The sequence below is a fragment of the Acanthopagrus latus genome, chromosome 12 (assembly GCF_904848185.1).
Source record: "Acanthopagrus latus isolate v.2019 chromosome 12, fAcaLat1.1, whole genome shotgun sequence".
Lineage (NCBI taxonomy): Eukaryota > Metazoa > Chordata > Actinopteri > Spariformes > Sparidae > Acanthopagrus > Acanthopagrus latus.
In genome coordinates this window covers 19593808-19616221 of record NC_051050.1, presented here as the reverse complement: position 1 = coordinate 19616221, position 22414 = coordinate 19593808, and the positions used below count along the sequence as shown (strand labels likewise).

The 22414-nt window shown below is 45.9% G+C and overlaps 1 long non-coding RNA gene across 1 annotated transcript; it reads right to left on the bottom strand.

Annotated features, from left to right (window-relative positions):
• Nucleotides 1–642: 642 nt before the first annotated feature.
• On the bottom strand, nucleotides 643–20263 carry LOC119030338. The gene is made up of 3 exons (XR_005078239.1): nucleotides 20124–20263; nucleotides 19864–20034; nucleotides 643–1699 (listed from the first exon to the last, which is right to left on the bottom strand). It is a non-coding gene; the product is annotated as an uncharacterized LOC119030338 (long non-coding RNA).
• Nucleotides 20264–22414: the final 2151 nt, after the last annotated feature.

Below are 22414 nucleotides of genomic sequence, written 5' to 3'. Positions count from 1 at the left end.
TTTAAAAGATGATTATTTAAGTCAAGAAAGTTGCAGTTTGACCTCGATAAAGTCAAATATCATCTCATTTTGTGTTAAACTACACCAATACCAACATGGCTGCCATGTCGGCACAGAAAAGCTACTGAAAAGGATGAAAATGACAGTAAAATCACAATAAATCTGGTCATTTTGACTGCTGCAGTGATGTGAACAGGAAGATGACGTTACTCATGCAAAAAAATTCAAATATCAAATTGTTGACAGACTTCATTTTTGTATTTTTAGGGCCCGAACACTATCAGTGCGAGGAGTCTATTGTTACTGTAAGTTCAAAATGTTCATAAAGTGAAGCCACACCCACACAAGTTTTCCTTTGCTGTGGTCACATTAAGAACATGTACATTTAAAGTTCAGAGAGCATATTTAGGCTTGGATTGAATTTAGCTGAAACCAAATAGGTGAAGTGAGAGTGGAAAAATGTATTTAGAGAAAAAATCTGACAATTACTGGTGCAAGCTGAGAAGCCTGCTACTATCCTGACTAAAATGCCTTTCGGGTTTATTTCAGGCGTATTTTATATTAATAAGTACTCAGTTTAAAGGTTTAAAGATCTAAAGGTTGAGATCTAAAAATATTCAACCTCAAATAAAACCTCACAAGTATCTCAAATAAAACCTTACTTTGGCCAAGTTTATTTATATAGTATTCAATCCATTCAGAGACAGAGAAAATAATCAAAACAAAAACATCAAGATATTAAAACAGCATCTGAAAGACACAGTGGAAAAAAAAGCTAATATAATAAGCTACAGATTAAAAAAATACATTAAATGAATTTACTTTACCACAATGAGGAGTTATGTTTTATTCCCTGGTTTGGATGACCTGACAGTTTTAACGTGACTACTGACTACTTTTTTTAAATACGTAACTATCAGAACACATCCCTGTACAAGTAAACCAAATATGTTCAGTCCTGAAAACATTTAGTTCTATATAGACCAGTAATAGAATTTTAAAGTCTGTCTTTTGACGCACAGGGAGTCAGTGCAGTGACTTAAAAAACACATTAAATCAGAACTGAGACGAACACAGAAACCATTCTGTGCAGACTGCAATGAGGCTGCATAATGATGATAGGAACTACTTCAGCTGCTCAAAATGACTCTTTATCTGTCTGCTTCCTGATACTACAGGCAGCACTTCAGGTATATTTCATATCAGCTGCTGGTAAAATGTTATAAACCTCTCATTGAGCTGCTGCTAGCTTCATTCATGTGATAAGCGATGGAGAAGCTAACATTCTCAGACATTATTAAACAACACATGGGCCCTGTTTCTAAATCAATCATTCCCAAAATAGGAATAGAAAGTGAAGGTAATGGAAGCCCTGGTCTCCATTGCATTGACAATGCCACTGAGAGGAGGCACTGGACTCCATCAAAAGACTCAACACGTTCTTTAAAAATCAGGGATGAGCAGAATTAAAACCACAACAGAGTGTAATTCAATTTATTACATAAATAGCCAGTAAAGACAACAGTGCTCAGTGTCTGAGCAGGTGAAACTGTGGTCAACAAACAACTGCACGACCTGAAGGAGTCGTCATCAGAAGACAGATACTGAGATCCTCAGTTTTCCTGCTGCTTCAGGCTCCTGTTGTGGTTCGTCTCCAGGGTTTGGCTCAACTTGTTCATCTTGGCCGCTCGTCCATCACCTGCAGGAAGATAAAGAGGAGCAGTGGTAGTTTGATGTCTCTTTGTGGAGGTTTTTTTTAATAGTTTTCAGAGGTTTTGTATGTGTTGGTAGAGATTTCGTGTGTTTGTTTTTAGAGGTTTTGTATGTTTTGTGGAGGTTTTGTTTGTGGAAATTTTCTGTGTGGTTGTGGAGAATTGTTTTTGTGGTAGTTGTTTGTCCTCCACAAAGAGACCTGGGTCTATTTTTGTTAAGTTCTGAGTTGTGGAAGTTTGAGTTCCTACCTCAATTGTGTTTAGCCTGAAATCACTTTTCATAATTTGTTTAAATGGAGTTTTAAGTTAATCTGCACAATTACATTGGTGTAAAGCTGCTTTCTAAGTTCATTTAAGTAGTGAACTTAACTTCAATTTTGAACTACATGTAGTGTTCTTGAGTATTTCTATTTTCACACATATTTTCACATTTTCACAGCAGCACTCCATGATGGCAGTGCCCCCCCAAGCAGGACAACGCACCTGCAACGCTGCAAAAACAGCTCAGAAATGACCTGAGGAACGTGGGAAAGAGCTCAAGGTGTCAACCTGGCCTCCAGATTCCCCAGATGTCAAGCCAACTGGGCCTCCACTGGATGCAGACTGAGCCAAGAACAATCCATGGGGGCCCCAACATGGATGGCAGTTGGCTCAGGTACATCCCATAGATGCTCAACTGGATTGGGATCTGGAGAATGAGGAAACAAGTTTGACACCTTGGGTTCTTTGCCATGAGGTAGTGTAGTTGATTTGCAACTTATACTTTCCTTTTGGGTTTGCTGCACTGTTGTGCAGTTTGCCTTTTGGGTTTGCTGCACTGTGTTACACTTTTGTTTTGGGTTTGTTGCGGTGTTGTCTTGTTGTACACTTTCCTTTTTGTTTACTACATTGTTGTATGCTTACATTTTGGGTCTATTGCACTGGTGTAGTGTTTTACACTTTCGTTTTGGGTTTGCTGCACTGCTTTACGCTTTCCTTTTCGGTTTGCTGCACTTTTGTCCTGTTGTACGGTTTCCGTTTGGGTTTCCTACAGTGCTGTGCAGTGTGCCTTCTGGGTTTGCTGCACTGTTTTACACTTTCCTGTTGGGGTCTGCTGTACTGTTTTACACTTTCCTTCTGGGGTTTGCTGCACTGTTTTACACTTTGCTTTTGGGGTCTGCTGCAGTGTTGTGCAGTTTGCCTTCTGGGTTTGCTGCACTGCTTTACACTTTCCTATTGTGGTTTACTGCACTGTTTTACACTTTCCTGTTGGGTTTGGGCGGTGCTGTGCAGTGTGCCTTCTGGGATTGCTGCACTGTTTTACGCTTTTCTGTTGGGGTCTGCTGCAGAGTTGTGCAGTTTGCCTCCTGGATTTGCTGCACTGTTTTACACTTTCCTATTGGGGTTTGCTGCACTGTTGTCCTGTTGTACACTTTCCTTTTGGGTTTGTCCCTGCAACACTGCAAAAACTGCTCAGGAACATCCTGAGGAACATGGGAAAGAGTTCAAGGTGTCAACCTGGCCTCCAGGTTCCCCAGATCTCTGTCCAACTGAGCTTCCACTGGATGCAGTCTGAGCCAAGACCAATCCATGGGGGCCACCAACATGGATTGGAGTTGGTTCTGGCGCATCCCATAGATGCTCAACTGGATTGGGATCTGGAGAATGAGGAAGGGAGTTTGACACCTTGGGTTCTTTGCCATGAGGGAGTGTAGTTGATCTGCAACTTAGACTTTCCTTTTGGGTTTGCTTCACTGCGTTACACTATTCTCTTGGGCTTATTGCACTGTTGTCCTGTTGTATGCTTTCCTTATGGGTTTGCTGCAGTGTTGTACAATTTGCCATCTGGGTTTGCTGCACTGTTTGACACTTTCCTGTTGGGGTCTGCTGCACTGTTTTAAGCTTTCCTGTTGGGGTCTGCTGCAGTGTTGTGCAGTTTGCCTTCTGGGTCTGCTGCACTGTTTTACACTTTCCTGTTGGGGTTTGCTGCACTGTTTTCCAATTTTTCTGTTGGGGTCTGCTGCAACGTTGTGCAGTTTCCTGTTGGGGTCTGCTGCAGTATTGTACAGTGTTGCCTTCTGGGTTTGCTGCACTGCTGTACACTTTCCTCTTGGGGTCTGCTGCACTGTTTTACGCTTTCCTGTTGGGGTGTGCTGCAGTGTTTTACACTTTCCTTCTGTGGTTTGCTGCACTGTTTTACACTTTCCTGTTGGGGTTTGCTGCACTGTTTTACACTTTCCTTCTGGGGTTTGCTGCACTGTTGTGCAGTGTGCCTTCTGGGTTTGCTGCACTGTTTTACACTTTCCTGTTGGGGTCTGCTACAGTGTTGTGCAGTTTGCCCTCTGGGTTTGCTGCACTGTTTTACACTTTCCTGTTGGGGACTGCTGCACTGTTTTGCACTTTCCTGTTGGGGTCTGCTGCACTGTTTTGCACTTTCCTGTTGGGGTCTGCTGCACTGTTTTACACTTTCCTGTTGGGGTCTGCTGCACTGTTTTGCACTTTCCTGTTGGGTGTGATACAGTGTTGTGCAGTGTGCATTCTGGGTTTCCTGCACTGTTTTACACTTTCCTCTTGGGGTCTGCTGCACTGTTTTAAGCTTTCCTGGTGGGGTCTGCTGTAGTGTAGTGCAGTTTGCCTTCTGGGTCTGCTGCACTGTTTTGCACTTTCCTGTTGGGGTCTGCTGCACTGTTTTGCACTTTCCTTCTGGGGTTTGCTGCACTGTTTTACACTTTCCTGGTGGGGTCTGCTACAGTGTTGCGCAGTTTGCCCTCTGGGTTTGCTGCACTGTTTTACATTTTCCTGTTGGGTTTGATACAATGTTGTGCAGTGTGCCTTCTGGATTTCCTGTACTGTTTTGCACTTTCCTGTTGGGGTCTGCTGCACTGTTTTAAGCTTTCCTGTTGGGGTCTGCTGCAGTGTTGTGCAGTTTGCCTTCTGGATTTGCTGCACTGTTTTACACTTTCCTGTTGGGGTTTGCTTCACTGTTGTCCTGTTGTACACTTTCCTTTTGGGTTTGCCCCTGCAACACTGCAAAAACTGCTCAGGAACATCCTGAGGAACATGGGAAAGAGTTCAAGGTGTCAACCTGGCCTCCAGGTTCCCCAGATCTCTGTCCAACTGAGCTTCCACTGGATGCAGTCTGAGCCAAGACCAATCCATGGGGGCCACCAACATGGATTGGAGTTGGTTCTGGCGCATCCCATAGATGCTCAACTGGATTGGGATCTGGAGAATGAGGAAGGGAGTTTGACACCTTGGGTTCTTTGCCTTGAGGGAGTGTAGTTGATCTGCAACTTAGACTTTCCTTTTGGGTTTGCTTCACTGCGTTACACTATTCTCTTGGGCTTATTGCACTGTTGTCCTGTTGTATGCTTTCCTTATGGGTTTGCTGCAGTGTTGTACAATTTGCCATCTGGGTTTGCTGCACTGTTTGACACTTTCCTGTTGGGGTCTGCTGCACTGTTTTAAGCTTTCCTGTTGGGGTCTGCTGCAGTGTTGTGCAGTTTGCCTTCTGGGTCTGCTGCACTGTTTTACACTTTCCTGTTGGGGTCTGCTGCACTGTTTTCCACTTTTCCTGTTGGGGTCTGCTGCAGTGTTGTGCAGTTTGCCTTCTGGGTCTGCTGCACTGTTTTACACTTTCCTGTTGGGGTTTGCTGCACTGTTTTCCACTTTTCCTGTTGGGATCTGCTGCAGTGTTGTGCAGTTTCCTGTTGGGGTCTGCTGCAGTATTGTACAGTGTTGCCTTCTGGGTTTGCTGCACTGTTGTACACTTTCCTGTTGGGGTCTGCTGCACTGTTTTACACTTTCCTTCTGGGGTTTGATGCACTGTTGTGCAGTGTGCCTTCTGGATTTGCTGCACTGTTTTACACTTTCCTGTTGGGGTCTGCTACAGTGTTGTGCAGTTTGCCCTCTGGGTTTGCTGCACTGTTTTACACTTTCCTGTTGGGGTCTGCTGCACTGTTTTGCACTTTCCTGTTGGGGTCTGCTGCACTGTTTTACACTTTCCTGTTGGGGTCTGCTGCACTGTTTTGCACTTTCCTGTTGGGTGTGATACAGTGTTGTGCAGTGTGCATTCTGGGCTTCCTGCACTGTTTTACACTTTCCTCTTGGGGTCTGCTGCACTGTTTTAAGCTTTCCTGGTGGGGTCTGCTGTAGTGTAGTGCAGTTTGCCTTCTGGGTCTGCTGCACTGTTTTGCACTTTCCTGTTGGTGTCTGCTGCACTGTTTTGCACTTTCCGTCTGGGGTTTGCTGCACTGTTTTACACTTTCCTGTTGGGTGTGATACAGTGTTGTGCAGTGTGCCTTCTGGGTTTGCTGCACTGTTTTACCCTTTCCTGTTGGGGTCTGCTGCACTGTTTTACACTTTCCTGTTGGGGACTGCTGCACTGTTTTACACTTTCCTTCTGCAGTTTGCCTCCTGGATTTGCTGCACTGTTTTACACTTTCCTGTTGGGGTTTGCTGCCCTGTTGTCCTGTTGTACACTTTCCTTTTGGGTTTGCCGCAGTGTTGCCCCTGCAACACTGCAAAAACTACTCAGGAACATCCCGAGGAACATGGGAAAGAGCTCAAGCTGTCAACCTGGCCTCCAGATTCCCCAGATCTCTGTCCAACTGAGCTTCCACTGGATGCAGTCTGAGCCAAGACCAATCCATGGGGGCCACCAACATGGATTGGAGTTGGTTCTGGCGCATCCCATAGATGCTCAACTGGATTGGGATCTGGAGAATGAGGAAGCAAGTTTGACACCTTGGGTTCTTGGCCATGAGGGAGTGTAGTTGATCTGCAACTTACACTTTCCTTTTGGATTTGCTTCACTGCTTTACACTATTCTTTTGGGCTTGTTGCACTGTTGTCCTGTTGTATGCTTTCCTTATGGGTTTGCTGCAGTGTTGTACAATTTGCCATCTGGGTTTGCTGCACTGTTTGACACTTTCCGGTTGGGGTCTGCTGCACTGTTTTACACTTTCCTGTTGGGGTTTGCTGCACTGTTTTACGCTTTCCTGTTGGGGTGTGCTGCAGTGTTTTACACTTTCCTTCTGTGGTTTGCTGCACTGTTTTACACTTTCCTGTTGGGGTCTGCTACAGTGTTGTGCAGTTTGCCCTCTGGGTTTGCTGCACTGTTTTACACTTTCCTGTTGAGTTTGATACAATGTTGTGCAGTGTGCCTTCTGGGTTTCCTGTACTGTTTTACGCTTTCCTGTTGGGGTCTGCTGCACTGTTTTCAGCTTTCCTGTTGGGGTCTGCTGCAGTGTGGTGCAGTTTGCCTTCTGGATTTGCTGCACTGTTTTACACTTTCCTGTTGGGGTTTGCTGCACTGTTGTCCTGTTGTACACTTTCCTTTTGGGGTTGCCCCTGCAACACTGCAAAAATTGCTCAGGAACATGGGAAAGAGTTCAAGGTGTCAACCTGGCCTCCAGGTTCCCCAGATCTCTGTCCAACTGAGCTTCCACTGGATGCAGTCTGAGCCAAGACCAATCCATGGGGGCCATCAACATGGATTGGAGTTGGTTCTGGCGCATCCCATAGATGCTCAACTGGATTGGGATCTGGAGAATGAGGAAGGGAGTTTGACACATTGGGTTCTTGGCCATGAGGAGTGTAGTTGATCTGCAACTTACACTTTCCTTTTGGATTTGCTTCACTGCTTTACACTATTCTTTTGGGCTTGTTGCACTGTTGTCCTGTTCTATGCTTTCCTTATGGGTTTGCTGCAGTGTTGTGCAATTTGCCATCTGGGTTTGCAGCACTGTTTTACACTTTCCTGTTGGGGTCTGCTGCACTGTTTTAAGCTTTCCTGTTGGGGTCTGCTGCAGTGTTGTGCAGTTTGCCTTCTGGATTTGCTGCACTGTTTTACACTTTCCTGTTGGAGTTCGCTGCTGTGTTGTGAAGTTTGCCTTCTGGGTTTGCTGCACTGCTTTACACTTTCTATTGTGGTTTACTGCAGTGTTTTACACTTTCCTTCTGGGGTTTGCTGCACTGTTTTAGACTTTAATGTTGGGGTCTGCTGCACTTTTTTACACTTTCCTTTTGGGGTTTGCTGCACTTTTTACACTTTCCTGTTGGGTTTTATGTCGTGCTGTGCAGTGTGCCTACTGGGTTTGCTGCACTGTTTTACACTTTCCTGTTGGGTTTGATGCGGTGCTGTGCAATTAGCCTTCTGTGTTTCCTGCACTGTTTTACACTTTCCTATTGGGGTTTGCTGCACTGTTTTGCACTTTCCTGTTGGGGTCTGCTGCACTGTTTTGCACTTTCCGTCTGGGGTTTGCTGCACTGTTTTACACTTTCCTGTTGGGTGTGATACAGTGTTGTGCAGTGTGCCTTCTGGGTTTGCTGCACTGTTTTACCCTTTCCTGTGGGGGTCTGCTGCACTGTTTGACACTTTCCTGTTGGGGACTGCTGCACTGTTTTGCACTTTCCTGTTGGGGTCTGCTGCACTGTTTTGCACTTTCCTGTTGGGGTCTGCTGCACTGTTTTGCACTTTCCGTCTGGGGTTTGCTGCACTGTTTTACACTTTCCGTCTGGGGTTTGCTGCACTGTTTTGCACGTTCCTGTTGGGTGTGATACAGTGTTGTGCAGTGTGCATTCTGGGTTTCCTGCACTGTTTTACACTTTCCTCTTGGGGTCTGCTGCACTGTTTTAAGCTTTCCTGTTGGGGTCTGCTGCAGTGTAGTGCAGTTTGCCTTCTGGGTTTGCTGCAATGTTTTACACTTTCCCTTTGGGGTCTGCTGCACTGTTTTACACTTTCCTTCTGGGGTTTGCTGCACTGTTTTACACTTTCCTGTTGGGGTCTGCTGCAGAGTTGTGCAGTTTGCCTTCTGGGTTTGCTGCAATGTTTTACACTTTCCTTCTGAGGTCTGCTGCACTGTTTTACACTTTCCTGTTGGGGTCTGCTGCAGTGTAGTGCAGTTTGCCTTCTGGGTTTGCTGCAATGTTTTACACTTTCCTGTTGGGGTCTGCTGCACTGTTTTACACTTTCCTTCTGAGGTCTGCTGCACTGTTTTACACTTTCCTGTTGGGGTCTGCTGCAGAGTTGTGCAGTTTGCCTTCTGGGTTTGCTGCAATGTTTTACACTTTCCTTCTGAGGTCTGCTGCACTGTTGTCCTGTTGTACACTTTCATTTTGGGTTTCCCGCAGTGTTGCCCCTGCAACATTGCAAAAACTGCTCAGGCACATCCCGAGGAACATGGGAAAGAGCTCAAGGTGTCAACCTGGCCTCCAGATTCCCCAGATCTCTTTCCAACTGAGCTTCCACTGGATGCAGTCTGAGCCAAGACCAATCCATGGGGGCCACCAACATGGATTGGAGTTGGTTCTGGCGCATCCCATAGATGCTCAACTGGATTGGGATCGGGAGAATGAGGAAGCGAGTTTGACACCTTGGGTTCTTTGCCATGAGGGAGTCTAGTTGAGCTGCAACTTACACTTTCCTTTTGGGTTTGCTGCACTGCTTTACACTCTTCTTTTGGGCTTGTTGCACTGTTGTCCTGTTGTACGCTTTCCTTTTGGTTTTGCTGCACTGCTTTACACTTTCCTTGTGGGTTTGCTGCACTTTTGTCCTGTTGTACGGTTTCCTTTTGGGTTTCCTACAGTGCTGTGCAGTGTGCCTTCTGGGTTTGCTGCACTGTCTTACACTGTCCTGTTGGGGTCTGCTGTACTGTTTTACACTTTCCTTCTAGGGTCTGCTGCACTGTTTTACACTTTCCTGTTGGGGACTGCTGCACTGTTTTGCACTTTCCTGTTGGGGTCTGCTGCACTGTTTTGCACTTTCCTGTTGGGGTCTGCTGCACTGTTTTGCACTTTCCGTCTGGGGTTTGCTGCACTGTTTTACACTTTCCTGTTGGGTGTGATACAGTGTTGTGCAGTGTGCCTTCTGGGTTTGCTGCACTGTTTTACCCTTTCCTGTTGGGGTCTGCTGCACTATTTTACACTTTCTTTCTGTGGTTTGCTGCACTGTTTTACACTTTCCTGTTGGGGTCTGCTGCAGAGTTGTGCAGTTTGCCTTCTGGGTTTGCTGCACTGTTTTACAGTTTTCTGTTGGGTTCGGTGCGGTGCTATGCAGTGTGCCCTCTGGGTTTGCTCCACTGTTTTACACTTTCCTGTTGGGGTCTGCTGCACTGCTTTACACTTTCCTTTTGGGTTTGCTGCAGTGTTGTGCAGTTTGCGTCGTCAGTTTTCTGCACTGCTTTACACTTTCCTGTTGGGGTCTGCTGCAGAGTTGTGCAGTTTGCCCTCTGGGTTTGCTGCACTGTTTTACACTTTCCTGTTGAGTTTGATACAATGTTGTGCAGTGTGCCTTCTGGGTTTCCTGTACTGTTTTACGCTTCCCTGTTGGGGTCTGCTGCACTGTTTTCAGCTTTCCTGTTGGGGTCTGCTGCAGTGTGGTGCAGTTTGCCTTCTGGATTTGCTGCACTGTTTTACACTTTCCTGTTGGGGTTTGCTGCACTGTTGTCCTGTTGTACACTTTCCTTTTGGGGTTGCCCCTGCAACACTGCAAAAATTGCTCAGGAACATGGGAAAGAGTTCAAGGTGTCAACCTGGCCTCCAGGTTCCCCAGATCTCTGTCCAACTGAGCTTCCACTGGATGCAGTCTGAGCCAAGACCAATCCATGGGGGCCATCAACATGGATTGGAGTTGGTTCTGGCGCATCCCATAGATGCTCAACTGGATTGGGATCTGGAGAATGAGGAAGGGAGTTTGACACATTGGGTTCTTGGCCATGAGGAGTGTAGTTGATCTGCAACTTACACTTTCCTTTTGGATTTGCTTCACTGCTTTACACTATTCTTTTGGGCTTGTTGCACTGTTGTCCTGTTCTATGCTTTCCTTATGGGTTTGCTGCAGTGTTGTGCAATTTGCCATCTGGGTTTGCAGCACTGTTTTACACTTTCCTGTTGGGGTCTGCTGCACTGTTTTAAGCTTTCCTGTTGGGGTCTGCTGCAGTGTTGTGCAGTTTGCCTTCTGGATTTGCTGCACTGTTTTACACTTTCCTGTTGGAGTTCGCTGCTGTGTTGTGAAGTTTGCCTTCTGGGTTTGCTGCACTGCTTTACACTTTCTATTGTGGTTTACTGCAGTGTTTTACACTTTCCTTCTGGGGTTTGCTGCACTGTTTTAGACTTTAATGTTGGGGTCTGCTGCACTTTTTTACACTTTCCTTTTGGGGTTTGCTGCACTTTTTACACTTTCCTGTTGGGTTTTATGTCGTGCTGTGCAGTGTGCCTACTGGGTTTGCTGCACTGTTTTACACTTTCCTGTTGGGTTTGATGCGGTGCTGTGCAATTAGCCTTCTGTGTTTCCTGCACTGTTTTACACTTTCCTATTGGGGTTTGCTGCACTGTTTTGCACTTTCCTGTTGGGGTCTGCTGCACTGTTTTGCACTTTCCGTCTGGGGTTTGCTGCACTGTTTTACACTTTCCTGTTGGGTGTGATACAGTGTTGTGCAGTGTGCCTTCTGGGTTTGCTGCACTGTTTTACCCTTTCCTGTGGGGGTCTGCTGCACTGTTTTACACTTTCCTGTTGGGGACTGCTGCACTGTTTTGCACTTTCCTGTTGGGGTCTGCTGCACTGTTTTGCACTTTCCTGTTGGGGTCTGCTGCACTGTTTTGCACTTTCCGTCTGGGGTTTGCTGCACTGTTTTACACTTTCCGTCTGGGGTTTGCTGCACTGTTTTGCACGTTCCTGTTGGGTGTGATACAGTGTTGTGCAGTGTGCATTCTGGGTTTCCTGCACTGTTTTACACTTTCCTCTTGGGGTCTGCTGCACTGTTTTAAGCTTTCCTGTTGGGGTCTGCTGCAGTGTAGTGCAGTTTGCCTTCTGGGTTTGCTGCAATGTTTTACACTTTCCCTTTGGGGTCTGCTGCACTGTTTTACACTTTCCTTCTGGGGTTTGCTGCACTGTTTTACACTTTCCTGTTGGGGTCTGCTGCAGAGTTGTGCAGTTTGCCTTCTGGGTTTGCTGCAATGTTTTACACTTTCCTTCTGAGGTCTGCTGCACTGTTTTACACTTTCCTGTTGGGGTCTGCTGCAGTGTAGTGCAGTTTGCCTTCTGGGTTTGCTGCAATGTTTTACACTTTCCTGTTGGGGTCTGCTGCACTGTTTTACACTTTCCTTCTGAGGTCTGCTGCACTGTTTTACACTTTCCTGTTGGGGTCTGCTGCAGAGTTGTGCAGTTTGCCTTCTGGGTTTGCTGCAATGTTTTACACTTTCCTTCTGAGGTCTGCTGCACTGTTGTCCTGTTGTACACTTTCATTTTGGGTTTCCCGCAGTGTTGCCCCTGCAACATTGCAAAAACTGCTCAGGCACATCCCGAGGAACATGGGAAAGAGCTCAAGGTGTCAACCTGGCCTCCAGATTCCCCAGATCTCTTTCCAACTGAGCTTCCACTGGATGCAGTCTGAGCCAAGACCAATCCATGGGGGCCACCAACATGGATTGGAGTTGGTTCTGGCGCATCCCATAGATGCTCAACTGGATTGGGATCGGGAGAATGAGGAAGCGAGTTTGACACCTTGGGTTCTTTGCCATGAGGGAGTCTAGTTGAGCTGCAACTTACACTTTCCTTTTGGGTTTGCTGCACTGCTTTACACTCTTCTTTTGGGCTTGTTGCACTGTTGTCCTGTTGTACGCTTTCCTTTTGGTTTTGCTGCACTGCTTTACACTTTCCTTGTGGGTTTGCTGCACTTTTGTCCTGTTGTACGGTTTCCTTTTGGGTTTCCTACAGTGCTGTGCAGTGTGCCTTCTGGGTTTGCTGCACTGTCTTACACTGTCCTGTTGGGGTCTGCTGTACTGTTTTACACTTTCCTTCTAGGGTCTGCTGCACTGTTTTACACTTTCCTGTTGGGGACTGCTGCACTGTTTTGCACTTTCCTGTTGGGGTCTGCTGCACTGTTTTGCACTTTCCTGTTGGGGTCTGCTGCACTGTTTTGCACTTTCCGTCTGGGGTTTGCTGCACTGTTTTACACTTTCCTGTTGGGTGTGATACAGTGTTGTGCAGTGTGCCTTCTGGGTTTGCTGCACTGTTTTACCCTTTCCTGTTGGGGTCTGCTGCACTATTTTACACTTTCTTTCTGTGGTTTGCTGCACTGTTTTACACTTTCCTGTTGGGGTCTGCTGCAGAGTTGTGCAGTTTGCCTTCTGGGTTTGCTGCACTGTTGTACACTTTTCTGTTGGGTTTGGTGCGGTGCTATGCAGTGTGCCCTCTGGGGTTGCTGCAATGTTTTACACTTTCCTGTTGGGGTCTGCTGCACTGTTTTACACTTTCCTTTTGGGTTTGCTGCAGTGTTGTGCAGTTTGCGTCGTCAGTTTTCTGCACTGCTTTACACTTTCCTGTTGGGGTCTGCTGCAGAGTTGTGCAGTTTGCCCTCTGGGTTTGCTGCACTGTTTTACACTTTCCTGTTGAGTTTGATACAATGTTGTGCAGTGTGCCTTCTGGGTTTCCTGTACTGTTTTACGCTTCCCTGTTGGGGTCTGCTGCACTGTTTTCAGCTTTCCTGTTGGGGTCTGCTGCAGTGTGGTGCAGTTTGCCTTCTGGATTTGCTGCACTGTTTTACACTTTCCTGTTGGGGTTTGCTGCACTGTTGTCCTGTTGTACACTTTCCTTTTGGGGTTGCCCCTGCAACACTGCAAAAATTGCTCAGGAACATGGGAAAGAGTTCAAGGTGTCAACCTGGCCTCCAGGTTCCCCAGATCTCTGTCCAACTGAGCTTCCACTGGATGCAGTCTGAGCCAAGACCAATCCATGGGGGCCATCAACATGGATTGGAGTTGGTTCTGGCGCATCCCATAGATGCTCAACTGGATTGGGATCTGGAGAATGAGGAAGGGAGTTTGACACATTGGGTTCTTGGCCATGAGGAGTGTAGTTGATCTGCAACTTACACTTTCCTTTTGGATTTGCTTCACTGCTTTACACTATTCTTTTGGGCTTGTTGCACTGTTGTCCTGTTCTATGCTTTCCTTATGGGTTTGCTGCAGTGTTGTGCAATTTGCCATCTGGGTTTGCAGCACTGTTTTACACTTTCCTGTTGGGGTCTGCTGCACTGTTTTAAGCTTTCCTGTTGGGGTCTGCTGCAGTGTTGTGCAGTTTGCCTTCTGGATTTGCTGCACTGTTTTACACTTTCCTGTTGGAGTTCGCTGCTGTGTTGTGAAGTTTGCCTTCTGGGTTTGCTGCACTGCTTTACACTTTCTATTGTGGTTTACTGCAGTGTTTTACACTTTCCTTCTGGGGTTTGCTGCACTGTTTTAGACTTTAATGTTGGGGTCTGCTGCACTTTTTTACACTTTCCTTTTGGGGTTTGCTGCACTTTTTACACTTTCCTGTTGGGTTTTATGTCGTGCTGTGCAGTGTGCCTACTGGGTTTGCTGCACTGTTTTACACTTTCCTGTTGGGTTTGATGCGGTGCTGTGCAATTAGCCTTCTGTGTTTCCTGCACTGTTTTACACTTTCCTATTGGGGTTTGCTGCACTGTTTTGCACTTTCCTGTTGGGGTCTGCTGCACTGTTTTGCACTTTCCGTCTGGGGTTTGCTGCACTGTTTTACACTTTCCTGTTGGGTGTGATACAGTGTTGTGCAGTGTGCCTTCTGGGTTTGCTGCACTGTTTTACCCTTTCCTGTGGGGGTCTGCTGCACTGTTTTACACTTTCCTGTTGGGGACTGCTGCACTGTTTTGCACTTTCCTGTTGGGGTCTGCTGCACTGTTTTGCACTTTCCTGTTGGGGTCTGCTGCACTGTTTTGCACTTTCCGTCTGGGGTTTGCTGCACTGTTTTACACTTTCCGTCTGGGGTTTGCTGCACTGTTTTGCACGTTCCTGTTGGGTGTGATACAGTGTTGTGCAGTGTGCATTCTGGGTTTCCTGCACTGTTTTACACTTTCCTCTTGGGGTCTGCTGCACTGTTTTAAGCTTTCCTGTTGGGGTCTGCTGCAGTGTAGTGCAGTTTGCCTTCTGGGTTTGCTGCAATGTTTTACACTTTCCCTTTGGGGTCTGCTGCACTGTTTTACACTTTCCTTCTGGGGTTTGCTGCACTGTTTTACACTTTCCTGTTGGGGTCTGCTGCAGAGTTGTGCAGTTTGCCTTCTGGGTTTGCTGCAATGTTTTACACTTTCCTTCTGAGGTCTGCTGCACTGTTTTACACTTTCCTGTTGGGGTCTGCTGCAGTGTAGTGCAGTTTGCCTTCTGGGTTTGCTGCAATGTTTTACACTTTCCTGTTGGGGTCTGCTGCACTGTTTTACACTTTCCTTCTGAGGTCTGCTGCACTGTTTTACACTTTCCTGTTGGGGTCTGCTGCAGAGTTGTGCAGTTTGCCTTCTGGGTTTGCTGCAATGTTTTACACTTTCCTTCTGAGGTCTGCTGCACTGTTGTCCTGTTGTACACTTTCATTTTGGGTTTCCCGCAGTGTTGCCCCTGCAACATTGCAAAAACTGCTCAGGCACATCCCGAGGAACATGGGAAAGAGCTCAAGGTGTCAACCTGGCCTCCAGATTCCCCAGATCTCTTTCCAACTGAGCTTCCACTGGATGCAGTCTGAGCCAAGACCAATCCATGGGGGCCACCAACATGGATTGGAGTTGGTTCTGGCGCATCCCATAGATGCTCAACTGGATTGGGATCGGGAGAATGAGGAAGCGAGTTTGACACCTTGGGTTCTTTGCCATGAGGGAGTCTAGTTGAGCTGCAACTTACACTTTCCTTTTGGGTTTGCTGCACTGCTTTACACTCTTCTTTTGGGCTTGTTGCACTGTTGTCCTGTTGTACGCTTTCCTTTTGGTTTTGCTGCACTGCTTTACACTTTCCTTGTGGGTTTGCTGCACTTTTGTCCTGTTGTACGGTTTCCTTTTGGGTTTCCTACAGTGCTGTGCAGTGTGCCTTCTGGGTTTGCCGCACTGTTTTACACTGTCCTGTTGGGGTCTGCTGTACTGTTTTACACTTTCCTTCTAGGGTCTGCTGCACTGTTTTACACTTTCCTGTTGGGGACTGCTGCACTGTTTTGCACTTTCCTGTTGGGGTCTGCTGCATTGTTTTGCACTTTCCTGTTGGGGTCTGCTGCACTGTTTTGCACTTTCCGTCTGGGGTTTGCTGCACTGTTTTACACTTTCCTGTTGGGTGTGATACAGTGTTGTGCAGTGTGCCTTCTGGGTTTGCTGCACTGTTTTACCCTTTCCTGTTGGGGTCTGCTGCACTATTTTACACTTTCTTTCTGTGGTTTGCTGCACTGTTTTACACTTTCCTGTTGGGGTCTGCTGCAGAGTTGTGCAGTTTGCCTTCTGGGTTTGCTGCACTGTTGTACACTTTTCTGTTGGGTTTGGTGCGGTGCTATGCAGTGTGCCCTCTGGGGTTGCTGCAATGTTTTACACTTTCCTGTAGGGGTCTGCTGCACTGTTTTACACTTTCTTTTTGGGTTTGCTGCAGTGTTGTGCAGTTTACGTCGTCAGTTTTCTGCACTGCTTTACACTTTCCTGTTGGGGTCTGCTGCAGAGTTGTGCAGTTTGCCTTTTGGGTTTGCTGCGCTGTTTTACACTTTCCTTTTGGGTTTATTGCATTATTGTATGCTTTCCTTTTGTGTTTATTGCACTGTTGTCCTGTTGTGCACTTCCCTTATGTTTTTGTTGCAGTGTTGCACTGTTGTACACTTTCCTTTCTCTTGCAGTGCTGTGTAGTTTGCCTTTTCGGTTTGCTGCACTGTTTTACACTTTTGCTCACAAATGACCTGAGGGACATGGGAAAGAGCTCAAAGTGTCATCCTGGCCTCCAGATTCCCCAGATCTCAATCCAACTGAGCTTCCACTGGATGCAGTCTGAGCCAAAAAAAATCCATGGGGGCCCCAACATGGATGGAAGTTGGTTCTGGCGCATCCCATAGATGCTCAACTGGATTGGGATCTGGAGAATGAGGAAGCGAGTTTGACAACTTGGGTTCTTTGACATGAGGGAGTGTAGTTGATCTGCAACTTAGACTTTCCTTTTGGGTTTGCTGCACTACTTTACACTCTTCTTTTGGGTTTGCTGCAGTGTTGTGCTATTTGCTATCTGGGTTTGCAGCACTGTTTTACACTTTCCTGTTGGGGTCTGCTGCACTGTTTTACGCTTTCCTGTTGGGGTCTGCTGCACTGTTTTAAGCTTTCCTGTTGGGGTCTGCTGCACTGTTTTAAGCTTTCCTGTTGGGGTCTGCTGCAGTGTTGTGCAGTTTGCCTTCTGGGTTTGTAGCACTGTTTTACACTTTCCTGTTGGGATTGATGCAGTGCCGTGCAGTGTGCCTTCTGGGTTTGCTGCACTGTTTTACACTTTCCTGTTGGGGTCTGCTGCAATGTTTTGCACTTTCCTTCTGGGGTTTCCTGCACTGTTTTACACTTTCCTGTTAGGTGTGATACAGTGTTGTGCAGTGTGCCTTCTGGGTTTCCTGCACTGTTTTAAGCTTTCATGTTGGGGTCTGCTGCAGTGTTATGCAGTTTGCCTTCTGTGTCTGCTGCACTGTTTTACACTTTCCTGTTGGGATTTGCTGCACTGATTTACACTTTCCTTCTGGTGTTTGCTGCACTGTTTTACACTCTCCTGTTGGGGTCTGCTGCACTGTTTTACACGTTCCTTCTGGGGTTTGCTGCACTGTTTTACACTTTCTTGTTGGGGTCTGCTGCAGAGTTGTGCAGTTTGCCTTTTGGGTTTGCTGCGCTGTTTTACATTTTCCTTTTGGGTTTGCTGCAGTGTTGTGCAGTTTGTGTCTTCGGTTTGCTGCACTGCTTTACACTTTCCTTTTGTGTTTATTGCACTATTGTATGCTTTCCTTTTGTGTTTATTGCACTTTTGTCCTGTTGTGCACTTCCCTTATGTTTTTGTTGCAGTGTTGCACTGTTGTACACTTTCCTTTCTCTTGCAGTGCCGTGTAGTTTGCCTTTTCGGTTTGCTGCACTGTTTTACACTTTTGCTCACAAATGACCCGAGGGACATGGGAAAGAGCTCCAAGTGTCAACCTGGCCTCCAGATTCCCCAGATCTCAATCCAACTAAGCTTCCACTGGATGCAGTCTGAGCCAAAAACAATCCATGGGGGCCCCAACATGGATGGAAGTTGGTTCTGCCGCATCCCATAGATGCTCAACTGGATTGGGATCTGGAGAATGAGGAAGCAAGTTTGACACCTTGGGTTCTTTGCCATGAGGGAGTGTAGTTGATCTGCAACTTATAATTTCCTTTTGGGTTTGCTGCACTACTTTACACTCTTCTTTTGGGCTTGTTGCACTGTTGTCCTGTTGTATGCTTTCCTTATGGGTTTGCTGCAGTGTTGTGCAATTTTCCATCTGGGTTTGCAGCACTGTTTTACACTTTCCTGTTGGGGTCTGCTGCACTGTTTTATGCTTTCCTGTTGGGGTCTGCTGCACTGTTTTAAGCTTTCCTGTTGGGGTCTGCTGCAGTGTTGTGCAGTTTGCCTTCTGGGTTTGTAGCACTGTTTTACACTTTCCTGTTGGGTTTGATGCAGTGCTGTGCAGTGTGCCTTCTGGGTTTGCTGCACTGTTTTACACTTTCCTGTTGAGGTCTGCTATACGGTTTTACACTTTCCTTCTGGGGTTTGCTGCACTGTTTTACACTTTCCTGTTGGGGTTTGCTGCCGTGTTGTGCAGTTTGCCTTCTGGGTTTGCTGCACTGTTTTACACTTTCCTTCTGGGGTTTGCTGCACTGTTTTACACTTTCCTGTTGGGGTCTGCTGCACTTTTTTACACTTTCCTTTTGGGGTTTGCTGCACTTTTTACACTTTCCTGTTGGGTTTGATGCAGTGCTGTGCAAGTTGCCTTTTGGGTTTGCTGCACTGTTTTACACTTTCCTTCTGGGGTTTGCAGCGATGTTTTACACTTTCCTGTTGGGGTTTGGTGCAGTGTTCTGCAGTTTGCCTTCTGGGTTTGCTGCACTGTTTTGCACTTGCCTTCTAGGTTTGCTGCACTGTTTTACACTTTGCTGTTGGGTTTGGTGCAGTGTTGTGCAGTTGGCCTTCTGGGTTTACTGCACTGTTTTACGCTTTGCTGGTGGAGTCTGCTGCAGTGTTGTGCAGTTTGCCTTCTAGGTTTGCTGCACTGTTTTACACTTTCCTGTTGGGTTTGGTGCAGTGCTCTGCAGTTTGCCTCCTGGGTTTGCTGCACTGCTTTACACTTCCTTATTGTGGTTTACTGCACTGTTTTACACTTTGCTGTTGGGTTTGGTGTAGTGCTGTGCAGTGTGCCTTCTGGGTTTGCTCCACTGTTTTACACTTTCCTGTTGGGGTCTGCTGCACTGTTATGCAATTTGCATTTTCGGTTTGCTGCACTGTTTTACACTTTCCTATTGGGTTTGGTACGGTGCTGTGCAGTGTGCCTTCTGGGTTTGCTGTAGTGTTTTGCGCTTTCCTGTTGGGGTCTGCTGCACTGTTTTATACTTTCCTTCTGTGGTTTGCTGCACTATTTTACACTTTCCTGTTGGGGTTTGCTGCACTGTTGTCCTGTTGCCCCTGCCCAAAAACTGCTTTACACTTTCCTTGAGGGTTTCTAGCATTGTTCTCCTGTTGTACGTTTTCCTTTTGGGTTTGCTGCACTGTTGTCCTGTTGTAAGCTTTCCTTTTGGTTTAATGCAATTTTATACGCTTTCCTTCTGGGTCTGTTGCACTTATATACTGTTGTGCGCTTTCCTTTTGGATTTGCTGCAGTGTTGTGCAGCTTGCCTTTTGGGTTTGCTGCACTGCTTTACACTTTCCTTGTGGGTTTCTAGCACTGTTGTCCTGTTGTAGGCTTTCCTTTTGGGCTAGTTGCACTGTTGTAATTTTTTCATTTGGGTTTTGTGCACTGTTTTAAACTGCCAGTGTTCAACAATTTGTGAATGAGATTCAACTATTCTCCAGAATCATACTCATATTTATTATTTATTAATAACAATACACTGCCCATGCCATTTTGATTCTGACTCTGGTCACTTACTTACTGTACTGTACTCACTCGTGTACATACAACAATCCACCACAAGATTAAAACTAGTGACTAGAGACTAGTGTCCCACCAGTAACACTGTTCCTCTCTTCTCCCAACCAAAACTGTCAGTATTCAACGACTTGTGAGTGAGACTCATTTTTCCTTTTCCATTTCCCGATCCCAGAGTATTAATGAACAGCAACTGAAAAATCTCACACTTTCTGCCTTTAATTTTTGCACTTCCATTGCACTGACCTGGTTGGACCAGGTGTCTCTCCTGTCCTGGGCCGAACACCAACCATACAAACTGTCAGTCCACAAATCTCGATTACAGGAAATCAGGATTCAGTTCAGGGAACCGTCTTCCAACTCGTCCTCAGCATCCTTTTCCTCTGCCCACACTTTCAGCTCCTGGCTGCTCTCATTCTGGAGAAATGAACAGTGACCATCAATACTCTGCAGATATATCAGCCATGTTTGATCCCCCTTGTGACGCACAGGTGAAAGATACTCACACTTTTCCTTCAGGCTCCTGTGCTGGTTCGTCTCCAATGTTTAGCTCATCTTGATGATATGTCATTTCAACCGTCCATCACCTGCAAGATGAGAAAGAAGAGCAGTGGCAGTTTCACGTCTCTTTATGGAGGTTTTGTGGGGATTTTGTGGAAGTTTTTGGGGAATTTGTTGAGGTTTGAGTATATTTGTGGAAGTTTTGTGGAAGTTTGAGTGTATTTGTGGAGGTTTTTGTATATTTGTCTAAGTTTTTAGTGAATTTGTGGAGGTTTGTAGAGGTTTTGTGTGTCATTGTGGAGGTTTTGTGTATATTTATGGAAGTGTTTTGTGAATGTGTGAAGTTCTATGGAGTGTATTTGTGGTTGTTTAGTCTTTTTTGGGAGATTTTGAGTGTATTTGTGGAAGTTTTGGGTTCATTTGTGGAGGTTTTGAGTGTATTTGTGGAAGTTTTGTGTTTATTTGTGGAGCTTTTGAGTGTATTTGTGGAAGTTTTGGGTTTATTTGTGGAGGTTTTGAGTGTATTTGTAAAAAGCATTAAACATGTGTATACACTGAGAGCCACAACATTAGAACCAGTGACAGGTGAAATAAATAACATTGATCATTGTGTTCCAACGCCATGTTCGGCTGTGAAACCACGAGTCCTGGCATTCATGCGGATGTCTCTTTGACAAACACCAGTCATCCAAACACAGCTGCAGACCAAGTAATACCCCCTCATGGCAGCAGCACTCCTTGATGGCAGTGCCCCCCCAGCAGGACAATGCGCCTGCAACGCTGTAAAAACTGCTCAGAAATGACCTGAGGAACGTGGGAAAGAGCTCAAAGTGTTAACCTGACCTCCAGATTCCCCAGATCTCAATCCAACTCAGCTTCCACTGGATGTAGTCTGAGCCAAGAACAATCCATGGTGGCCCCAACATGGATGGGAGTTGGTTCTGGCACATCCCGTGGATGCTCAACTGGATTGGGATCTGGAGGATGAGGAGGCCAGTTTGACACCATGGGTTCTTTGCCATGACGGGGTTTGGGTGGGTGGTGTTTGTCAAAGAGGCTCCACAGAAATGACAGTACTCAAAGTTTCCAAGCAGAACATTTGATTGTAACAAGATGATCAATGCTCACTTCACTTGTCAATTGTTTTAATGTTTCAGCTGAACAGTGTAGATATACAGATTAATTACTTTTAATATTTTGCATAAATTGATTTTTTTAAGTATATTATTCATACTTTCACTGCACTTTGTCTAACAGCTGTAGTTACTAGTTACTTTGCAGATTTATATAATCAAAATTAAATATTCGCTGATCAAACATTATATATTATTATAGATTAAGTTATCTTGCATTAAAAGCAGAAAGTTGAGACCTTAGAGAGGAACTGGCAGACATGCCAGTGTCATGCATTATGGAGGTCTCTTTTTAATCAATTGTAAAATTGACTGATGTCGGCATACTCATAAAGCAATCCTGTAGAAAAACAGCTGATTTTTGAGTCTCATTCTCAGGTCGTCAAATAACGCATTTTGTGGGCTATTAACAGGACTCACATAGAGTCGAGTTGTTAACAGTGAGAAGACTTTTATTTTCATATACATTTTATTTCAAGATATATTTGTTATATATATATTTTTTGTGTTTATCCAGTAGCTGTAAAAACGCTCCTTGAATCCTGTGGGTTTTGAGGCGGGGCCGCTTGCCTAGCAGACCAACTAACAACTGGATTGCTGTTACTGAACTTCCGTGTCTACGGTGGTTAACTGGTTGTCTTGGCTTACTGCACTCAACATTGTTTAGCTAATACTGTTATCCTGAAAAGCTTTATGCCACAATGTTTCTCAAGCAAAACAACCTCCAAGGCTTCATAAAGCTGATTGAGCACTCTCTGAATGCACATTTGGACGCTCGAGTGGAGACGTACCTGAACTGAAAACAAACCTTCAATACAATTAGAGGAACACAAACAAACTAACAATCGCTCAAGCTGTTTGTAGCTCGCAGTTCCCTACACTTCTACCAAGAACATGACCACAACAGCTGCTTCCAAACAAAAAAACGTCACTACAGCGCAATTGGATCCTTATTAGTGGCCTGCTGGGCATTGAGGCCGAGGGCCCTGTAACAGCTTTGTAATGATCTCTGCTTGGTGTTGTCAAGCAGGATGCTGTTGCGCATACTTGCTGAGAGAATGAATTCCTGCAATTGTTTTTTAATTTGTTTTCTCACAGAGGTTCAACATTATCTTCAAGCAAAGGCATCGCATTACCATGCGCACTGAACTCGCGAGTGGAAT